This window comes from Anolis carolinensis, chromosome 2, assembly GCF_035594765.1.
Source record: "Anolis carolinensis isolate JA03-04 chromosome 2, rAnoCar3.1.pri, whole genome shotgun sequence".
NCBI classification, from domain to species: Eukaryota; Metazoa; Chordata; class Lepidosauria; order Squamata; family Dactyloidae; genus Anolis; species Anolis carolinensis.
Window position 1 is genome coordinate 283508231 of NC_085842.1, and position 10866 is coordinate 283519096.

The following is a 10866-nucleotide window of genomic DNA, read 5'->3' on the forward strand; positions in this document are numbered from 1 at the left end:
ACACACACCCGTAGCCCAGGGGAAGGCAAGGCACAAAGGCAAGCTTTTATTTTCCCGAAAGGAGTTGTATTTTGAACAGGATGGGATATGCAACTCTTTCCCAAAGCGTCCCTGGCAGACACACACACACCCGTAGCCCAGGGGAAGGCAAGGCACAAAGGCAAGCTTTTATTTTCCCCGAAGGAGTTGTATTTTGAACAGGATGGGATATGCAACTCTTTCCCAAAGCGTCCCTGGCAGACACACACACACCCGTAGCCCAGGGGAAGGCAAGGCACAAAGGCAAGCTTTTATTTTCCCGAAAGGAGTTGTATTTTGAACAGGATGGGATATGCAACTCTTTCCCAAAGCGTTCCTGGCAGACACACACACAAGGCAAGGCACAAAGGGAACCTTTTCTTTCCCCAAAAGGAGTTGTATTTTGAACAGGATGGGATATGCAACTCTTTCCCAAAGCGTTCCTGGCAGACACACACACAAGGCAAGGCACAAAGGCAAGCTTTTATTTTCCCGAAAGGAGTTGTATTTTGAACAGGAAGGGATATGCAACTCTTTCCCAAAGCGTTCCTGGCAGACACACACACAAGGCAAGGCACAAAGGGAACCTTTTCTTTCCCCAAAAGGAGTTGTATTTTGAACAGGATGGGATATGCAACTCTTTCCCAAAGCGTTCCTGGCAGACACACACACAAGGCAAGGCACAAAGGCAAGCTTTTATTTTCCCGAAAGGAGTTGTATTTTGAACAGGATGGGATATGCAACTCTTTCCCAAAGCGTCCCTGGCAGACACACACACACCCGTAGCCCAGGGGAAGGCAAGGCACAAAGGCAAGCTTTTATTTTCCCCGAAGGAGTTGTATTTTGAACAGGATGGGATATGCAACTCTTTCCCAAAGCGTCCCTGGCAGACACACACACACCCGTAGCCCAGGGGAAGGCAAGGCACAAAGGCAAGCTTTTATTTTCCCCGAAGGAGTTGTATTTTGAACAGGATGGGATATGCAACTCTTTCCCAAAGCGTCCCTGGCAGACACACACACACCCGTAGCCCAGGGGAAGGCAAGGCACAAAGGCAAGCTTTTATTTTCCCCAAAGGAGTTGTATTTTGAACAGGATGGGATATGCAACTCTTTCCCAAAGCGTCCCTGGCAGACACACACACACCCGTAGCCCAGGGGAAGGCAAGGCACAAAGGCAAGCTTTTATTTTCCCCGAAGGAGTTGTATTTTGAACAGGATGGGATATGCAACTCTTTCCCAAAGCGTCCCTGGCAGACACACACACACCCGTAGCCCAGGGGAAGGCAAGGCACAAAGGCAAGCTTTTATTTTCCCCGAAGGAGTTGTATTTTGAACAGGATGGGATATGCAACTCTTTCCCAAAGCGTCCCTGGCAGACACACACACACCCGTAGCCCAGGGGAAGGCAAGGCACAAAGGCAAGCTTTTATTTTCCCGAAAGGAGTTGTATTTTGAACAGGATGGGATATGCAACTCTTTCCCAAAGCGTCCCTGGCAGACACACACACACCCGTAGCCCAGGGGAAGGCAAGGCACAAAGGCAAGCTTTTATTTTCCCCAAAGGAGTTGTATTTTGAACAGGATGGGATATGCAACTCTTTCCCAAAGCGTCCCTGGCAGACACACACACACCCGTAGCCCAGGGGAAGGCAAGGCACAAAGGCAAGCTTTTATTTTCCCGAAAGGAGTTGTATTTTGAACAGGATGGGATATGCAACTCTTTCCCAAAGCGTCCCTGGCAGACACACACACACCCGTAGCCCAGGGGAAGGCAAGGCACAAAGGCAAGCTTTTATTTTCCCCGAAGGAGTTGTATTTTGAACAGGATGGGATATGCAACTCTTTCCCAAAGCGTCCCTGGCAGACACACACACACCCGTAGCCCAGGGGAAGGCAAGGCACAAAGGCAAGCTTTTATTTTCCCCGAAGGAGTTGTATTTTGAACAGGATGGGATATGCAACTCTTTCCCAAAGCGTCCCTGGCAGACACACACACACCCGTAGCCCAGGGGAAGGCAAGGCACAAAGGCAAGCTTTTATTTTCCCCAAAGGAGTTGTATTTTGAACAGGATGGGATATGCAACTCTTTCCCAAAGCGTCCCTGGCAGACACACACACACCCGTAGCCCAGGGGAAGGCAAGGCACAAAGGCAAGCTTTTATTTTCCCCAAAGGAGTTGTATTTTGAACAGGATGGGATATGCAACTCTTTCCCAAAGCGTTCCTGGCAGACACACACACAAGGCAAGGCACAAAGGGAACCTTTTCTTTCCCCAAAAGGAGTTGTATTTTGAACAGGATGGGATATGCAACTCTTTCCCAAAGCGTCCCTGGCAGACACACACACAAGGCAAGGCACAAAGGGAACCTTTTCTTTCCCCAAAAGGAGTTGTATTTTGAACAGGATGGGATATGCAACTCTTTCCCAAAGCGTTCCTGGCAGACACACACACAAGGCAAGGCACAAAGGGAACCTTTTCTTTCCCCAAAAGGAGTTGTATTTTGAACAGGATGGGATATGCAACTCTTTCCCAAAGCGTTCCTGGCAGACACACACACAAGGCAAGGCACAAAGGGAACCTTTTCTTTCCCCGAAAGGAGTTGTATTTTGAACAGGATGGGATATGCAACTATTTCCCAAAGCGTTCCTGGCAGACACACACACAAGGCAAGGCACAAAGGGAACCTTTTCTTTCCCCAAAAGGAGTTGTATTTTGAACAGGATGGGATATGCAACTCTTTCCCAAAGCGTTCCTGGCAGACACACACACAAGGCAAGGCACAAAGGGAACCTTTTCTTTCCCCAAAAGGAGTTGTATTTTGAACAGGATGGGATATGCAACTCTTTCCCAAAGCGTTCCTGGCAGACACACACACAAGGCAAGGCACAAAGGGAACCTTTTCTTTCCCCGAAAGGAGTTGTATTTTGAACAGGATGGGATATGCAACTATTTCCCAAAGCGTTCCTGGCAGACACACACACAAGGCAAGGCACAAAGGGAACCTTTTCTTTCCCCAAAAGGAGTTGTATTTTGAACAGGATGGGATATGCAACTCTTTCCCAAAGCGTTCCTGGCAGACACACACACAAGGCAAGGCACAAAGGGAACCTTTTCTTTCCCCGAAAGGAGTTGTATTTTGAACAGGATGGGATATGCAACTATTTCCCAAAGCGTTCCTGGCAGACACACACACAAGGCAAGGCACAAAGGGAACCTTTTCTTTCCCCAAAAGGAGTTGTATTTTGAACAGGATGGGATATGCAACTCTTTCCCAAAGCGTTCCTGGCAGACACACACACAAGGCAAGGCACAAAGGGAACCTTTTCTTTCCCCAAAAGGAGTTGTATTTTGAACAGGATGGGATATGCAACTCTTTCCCAAAGCGTCCCTGGCAGACACACACACACACGTAGCCCAGGGGAAGGCAAGGCACAAAGGCAAGCTTTTATTTTCCCCGAAGGAGTTGCATTTTGAACAGGATGGGATATGCAACTCTTTCCCAAAGCGTCCCTGGCAGACACACACACACCCGTAGCCCAGGGGAAGGCAAGGCACAAAGGCAAGCTTTTATTTTCCCCGAAGGAGTTGTATTTTGAACAGGAAAAACACCCACAGGACAGCCCTTTGCAAGTTTGCAACAACAAAAGAAATAGAAAGACCTAAGACCCACACCACCAAACTCAGCCACAGACCACCCCACCTTTTCTCCTGTCCCTGGTCTTCACACAGCCATGCTGTGACGCAGCAATGTTTCCTGCCTGCCTGCACCAATCTACCCTTCCACCCTCTCCAAAAGTCCCAGTGCGACTGAGCCACGAGGCGTGTGCACGCTGTTTTCATTAAGCACGTCCTACCAGCCCCTCCCCCTGGTTAAACGTGCTCTCTGATTGGCTACAAGGTGCAAACAACACACTAGATTGCCCCAGTGGACTTAAAAAAGTTTGGATGATTTGACAAAGCATTTTTTAAAAACGAAAAAAAAGGCGCCATTACGGAAAACGGCCAATCGCGGTTCGAAACCGCGATATCCAGGCGTGTGGACAGCCAAGATTCAATATTGCTTCAAAAAATCCGAAAATAACGAATCAATAACGGTAAACGGGGAAAACGAATTATTTGAGCAAGCCTACTAATTATAGGTCTGCCCTTTGGGTTCATTTGATTCACCCAGGAAACGGCTGAGGTAAAAATCAAAAAGCTATGTCTGCCTCAACTGATCCCACAGCAGGGTACTCCCCTCTCTGGCTTCTTTTCGGGTTCAACACAGGCACCTTCTATATTGCCATATAATCCAGATTATCAAAACAGATAATCCACATTATCTGCTGTGAACTAGATTATATGAGTCTACACTGCCATATAATCAAGTGAAAAGCCAATAATCTGGATTTTACATGGCTTTGTAGAAGGGCCTAAATTGTAGGTTAAATGAAATAGCCCTTATTTGATGCAATTCTTCATGTCCAGTCTTGTTACTTCCTTATTGATCAGCAAAGTCATTTCCTTCTTATTCTTGATATCCTTTACACATAAACATATGGCTGAATAGCACTAATTAGTCCTATATGTAGTGAAGTTTGATTCAGTGGGATTAGAGAAATTTAAAAAGTGAGATTAGAGAGACTGGAGAGGAGCACTGATGTTTTGCAAAGCTGAAGATGATAGGAATGGATTTGGGATTCATGACCCTTGCATGCAAAACTTGTGCTGTAGTATGTATCTTTAAGAAAACACTTCTAGATTCTAAGAGACTTGGAGAGATAGAGGATACATTTCTTCAACAATGCAGAAAATGTTATCCATATGCTCAATCAAAATTCAGAATTCACCACTCTTGATTCACTGACTCTGTAGTCATTTACTGTTATACTTCAGTATTGCTATGAATCAGTGTCCTGGAATAAGTACATTATTCTTTATTTAGAAAACAATCCAGTTTTTAAAGAGTGAGTTTCTAAACAGCATAAATGTATGTGGTGGGGATCCAGGAAAGAAGAAAGATACAGATCAGTGAGAAAAGAAGAAAGATACAGATCAATGATGGAACTTAATTGAACTGGTTATTAGATCCCATATTTTAGAACAGCCTCCCTGAGTCTGTCAGTTTCACAATGCATTTCATTAAAAGTCCCTTTCACCCATCCATCCATCACTTTATTTATATCCCACCTTTCTCCCAGACTGGAACTCAAAGCAGTTTACAAAAAAGCTATCAATCAGATCATGAAAAGTGCCTAGCTGGAAGAACAGCACAAAAAGTTCTCAATAACAAAATGTGTTGCTAAGGCAATGGTGAGAAAAAAAAACACTTTTACAAACTAACCATTTGTTTAATAAATGAATAAACAACAACACAACAAATCAAATTCCAGCCACTCAGTCATGAAAAAAAATATTAATTTCTCTATTTCAAAGTTTTACTTTAAAGAGAACATTTTCACCTAAACAAAGATTGATTTTTTTCTTTAGTCTTCTCTATCAAAAGAGTACTGGACAAAGGACCACTCCCGTGATTCCATAGGATTGAACCATGGCAGTGAAAGTAGCATCAAACTGCACTTATTCTACAGTGTAGATGCACCCTCCAGGCCTGAGTAACCAGATGGGGCCAGATGCAGCTCTCACAAGGATTTAGTGCATCCCCCAGAGGCTCTGAGCCTAAGCCTTAAACCCCTTCTACACTGCCCTCTATTCCAGGATCTAATCCCAGATTATTTATTTATCAAAAATTATCTGGCAGTTAAGACTCATATGATCCAATTCAAAGAAGATAATTTGGGATCAGATATAGGGCAGTGTAGAACAGGTCTTAGAGAGGGAGGTCATATGCGGTGCTATAGCAGAGCAGCGATCAGAACCCACCATTTCCTCCCCTGTTTTACCTCTACATGTTTCCTTTCTGTATGCACTAAAGTTACGAAATTAACCTGTGACAAAGAGGGCTCCACTAATTGATCCAGTCAGGATAACTGGAAATGCTGTTCTCAGTTGGAAATTTAGCCCGGGGTGATGGTTATATTCAGGTTGGAGTAGTGGGGAGCTGAGATGAAACTTTAAAAGGTATTGGGCCGTTATTCAAGGAGGTTGGAATCTTATGCTCCAGGTTATGCTACAATTTAATGCTATATTAGATATTAGCTCTCCATTGTCACTGTTTCCAAGGTGGCTGTCTCTTTTTTTAAGTGCTCGCTGGCCCTGTCCCCACCCTGAGGAGGAAGGGGGTCCGGGCATTGCAGTCATGGGGTGCCGGGGTCTTCCTTGGGCTCCGGGGGGGGGCCTGGTGTGTCTCCAAGCAGCATTGCCCTCGTGGCCCTGCTTCCTGACCAATGCTCTGGCCACCAAGCCCTCTCCTCCCGTGCTCTTCTTCTTGCAGGACTTGCTCAGCCACAGCCTCTGCCTCTGCTATAAGTACTTCAACCAGACCAGCTGCAGCTTTACTGCCGTCACCCAGGCCCTGGATGGAGAGCTGCACCATGCAGTTTGCATCTTCTATTTGGTCCTCCGGGCTTTAGACACAGTGGAGGATGACATGACAATCAACTTGGACCCCAAGGTCCCCATATTGCACAATTTCCACTCCTACTTTTATCAGTCAGATTGGCGATTCATGGAGAGCAATGAGAAGGACAAGCAAGTGCTGGAGGATTTTCCAACAATCTCCTTGGAGTTCCGGAACCTGGCCAAGGTCTATCTGGATGTGATTGCTGACATTTGCCACAAGATGGGCCTCAGGATGGCCGAGGTTTTGGAGAAGAAGGTGGAATCTGAGAAGGAATGGGACAAGTACTGTCCCTACATTGCTGGTCTGGTGGGGATCGGCTTCTCACAGCTCTTCTTTGCATCCAAGCTGGAGGACCCTATTGTTGTCCAGGACATGGAGCTCACAAACTCCATGGGACTTTTCCTTCAGAAAACCAACATCATCTGCGATTACTATGAAGACCAACTCATGGGCAGAGAGCTTTGGCCTTGGGAGGTGTGGAGCAAGTATGTAAATAAGGTGTCAGATCTAGCCAAGCCCAAGAACATCAATAAAGCCATCCAGTGCATGAATGAGCTCATCACCAATGCCTTACATCTGTCAAGACCCAGGCTGCAGAGCACCAATAACCATACACAGAGGCCAGAATCTATCTAATATCTTTATTGTAGGAGTATATAAAGTTAATAAAAACAAGTGTAGGAAATAGTCCAGAAGTAGACCTTTCAGGAAAGGTCAAAATTAGTCCAAAGAAACAATGTCCAATATGAAATATTAAGGTCCAAAGTTGTAATCCAATAACCGAAACACTCACTTTGCCAAGCAAGGTGAGGGGAGATGACAAGGTCCTTTAGTCCACGAAACTTAAGCAAGGCTGGGAAGTAGACTTGATTCTTGGAACACTAGGCTTAATTCAAGGCAACAAGAAGCGAGGAGCAAGAACAGGATCCGTGGTAAATTCGTGGCGAGGTCCGGGAAGCAAGGCAAGGTCCGTGGAGCAAGACAAGGTCTTGGGAAGCAAGGCAAGGCTGGAAACGGGAACAAAGGGCTTGGACGCGGGAGTAGCGTAGTCCACACACAACCTACTCCCGAAGCTGACGAATTGACTCCGCAAGATTCTAACGTGGGCAAAACACCTAAATAGGGTCTCGTTTTCCCGCCAGAGAGCAATTCTCTGGGGAACCAGAACCGAAAGCCATTCTCTGTGTCCAGATGCATGACTCCCTAAAGTTTCCCATGGGAAGCAGGCTTAATCATCTGAATGCCTGGCAGCGATCCTAGCACTCCTGCGAGAAGCCTCCTGAGCGCTTTTCTGTTGTTTATAAAAATCGCGGCGAGAAAATGGGGGAGATTTCGGCTCAAGGCTTGTTTGGCAGACTTCTGGAAGGCAAGTCTCCTGCAGGTGCAAGGGCTCCAATTCTGGCTGAAACGGTGGGAAACCGAAGTTTTCCTCTTCATCTGTCACAACAGGGTTAGGAACGGGACTACATGGCCCATGAGTCATCACAACATCACATCCCCGACATCTTGACATAATTGTCCTGACTGAAGAACCAGAGTGTTTTCAACTACTAACTGAAGCTAATTATAGGGAGTGGACAACCCCCTTATTAAAAGAGCTCCTCTGGCTGCCAATCAGTTTCTGGTCCCAATTCAAGGTGCAGGTGATTACCTATAAAGTCCTAAATGGCTCAGGACCTGCCTATATTCGTGAACGCATCTTCCCCTATGAACCCACACAGGCTCTAAGATCTGCTGGGGAGGCCCTCCTCTTGATCCCACCTCCATCTCCGTTGTTGGGGACGAGAGAAAGGGCCTTCTCAATGGTGGCCTCCAGGCTCTGGAACTCCCTCCCAAAGGAGATTAGATTAGCTCCCACCCTGGATTCCTTCCGGGAGAATCTGAAAAATTGGATGTTCACAGGTGCCTTCTCATAACTGATAATTAATTGTCCTTGTGCTTTACCTAGGCCTTGTGCTTTACCTAGGCCCAAAGGAGATTAGATTAGCTCCCACCCTGGATTCCTTCCGGAAGAATCTGAAAAATTGGATGTTCACAGGTGCCTTCTCATAACTGATAATTAATTGTCCTTGTGCTTTACCTAGGCCTTGGCCATTCTAGGCACTTTATTACCTTTAGTCATTCCCATTCCTAGTCACCAAAGAATATGCATTTTCAGATTTCCATTCCCCTTAAAATGGCCCATGGCCTATGGTGCTTGACTACAGATTGGGATTACTGTCTACGTTTTAAGTTATTTTAACTTTTGTAAGACGTGTTATTATATTTTGATTTTATTGTGTTACTGTTTTTATTGATGTAATACTGTTTTGGGCTTGTCCCAGTGTAAGCCGCCCCGGTCCTTCGGGAGATGGAGCAGGGTATAAATAAAGATGATGATGATGATGATGATGATTATTATTATTATTATTATTCACAAAGACATAGTATGACACAGCAAATGAGATCTATATGCTGGATTTTGTATCACAAAATCACAAGTTGAACACTTCCCAAGTGTTTAGGACTGTGTGATGTATTTTCTGGTGATGCGTGCAGATCTCAGTAAGGTGGCCTTTTGCAGTTGACAGACTGTAATTTTTTCAATGTTTATTATTATTACTACTACTACTACTACTACTACTTCTGTTCCATCCCCCAGGAAATGGCCATTGCGACCTTGGCAGCTTGTTACAACAATGAGCAGGTCTTCCAGGGAGTGGTGAGGATTCGGAAAGGGCAAGCCGTCATACTGATGATGGATGCCATCAGCATCCAGGCTGTCAAAGCCATCATGTACCAGTATGTGGAAGAGATCTACCAGAAGATACCAAGCATGGACCCCTCCTCCAGCAGAACCCAGCAAATCGTCACCTCTGTCTGCTCCATGAGTTTGCCCAGAGGTGTGTTGGTCTCTTGGATCCATTACTCCCCCATCTACTTGTCCTTTCTGTGGCCCTGAGCTGGCAGCACTTGAGCATGGTGTCCCAGGCGGCAGAGGAATATGTTCACATGGGAGATATCTGAGACCAACACTTTTTTTAAGGGAGGGACACTTCAGACTTTGGAGGACTTGAAACCTTGAAATTATGCTAACTTGTTTGGACTGGAAGCTTTCACCTCTAGAAGCAGCTGCTAACAAACCGAGGTTCCTGAATGGAGACAACCCTCTCACTAACCCTTTTCCTTTTGTTGGACGGACTGTTGGATGGACGAGTCTCTTTCTGAGTCTTAAAATTTTATTTTCTGCAGAGTGTTTGATGTGCAGTGTTTGTTTCCTTTTTTTCCTGATGTAGGATATTTTTTAACTAGGAAGTTGGAAGGTGCCTCTTCGTTGCATGAGAATTTTGACATTAAAATACAAAATTGCGGTAATTTTTTTTTGAAATAGCTATTAAGAGGGATAAGGAAGTGGTAAAGAAGAAGGGCCTCTGTTCTTGTCTCTGCCACTCTTTCTTTCTCTTTGCCTATGTTGCTTTCTCCTCCAGTGGGAAAATTCACCAACTCACTGGCATTCATTTCCTTCACTTGTAAGAGACACATTGCTTCACCATGAAGTTGTTACGAGGTCTTCATAGCCAAGTTTCTCTCTCACAAATGAGGAAAATGAATTGTGCAGGATAGACAGTTTTTCCCTCCAAAGGAGGAGGAGATGACAAAGGCAGCTCAGGCCCTTTCTACACTGCCATATAAAATACAGATTATCTGCTTTGAACTGGATTATATTGTAGTGTAGACTCATATGATCCAGTTTAAAAAACATAATGTTGATTATCTGCTTTGATAATCTGAATTATATGGCAATGTAGAAGGTGCCTTAGAAGCAAAGCGAAAAGAAGAGCAGCAAAGGCAAGAGCTGAGGTACTTCTTTCCCTCAAAAAAGGATTGCAATTTGCCACTATGCAAAGGGGAGGCAGGGAAATTGAGATCAGTCCATTATGCTGCTTGCTCTAAGAGAATGGTGTCCTCTCACAAACCCGAAGTGAGGTGCTAAAAACCTATATGCAGCATGAAGAGGTTTAGCCTATTTAATTTTGCTTCCCCCCGCCCCCCCACTACTGCTGAGTTGTGTAGGCCTGCTTTAACAGTTCTGGCAAGTGGATGTCTGACCTCTCCAAGACAAAGAGAATTCCCCAACATTCCCTGATGAACAGCTCTTACTGGCAGGAAATTCCTTACCAAATTTAATCTATTGGATCAAGTCCTAATCTTGAGAGCAACAAAAACGTATTTGCTTGATTTCCGAAATGACAGTCTTACAGATATTTCAGATATTTAGTGCTGCTCTATCATCTCCATTTTCTCTTCTCCTGCTTTACTATCTTGGTCACCTTTTCCTAAACAAGATCCAGTTTATTGATAGC

General features: G+C 45.1%; 1 pseudogene; it reads left to right on the top strand.

Moving 5' to 3' along the window:
* Window positions 1–6506: 6506 nt before the first annotated feature.
* Window positions 6507–10216, top strand: LOC100555975 (squalene synthase-like; annotated as a pseudogene).
* Window positions 10217–10866: the final 650 nt, after the last annotated feature.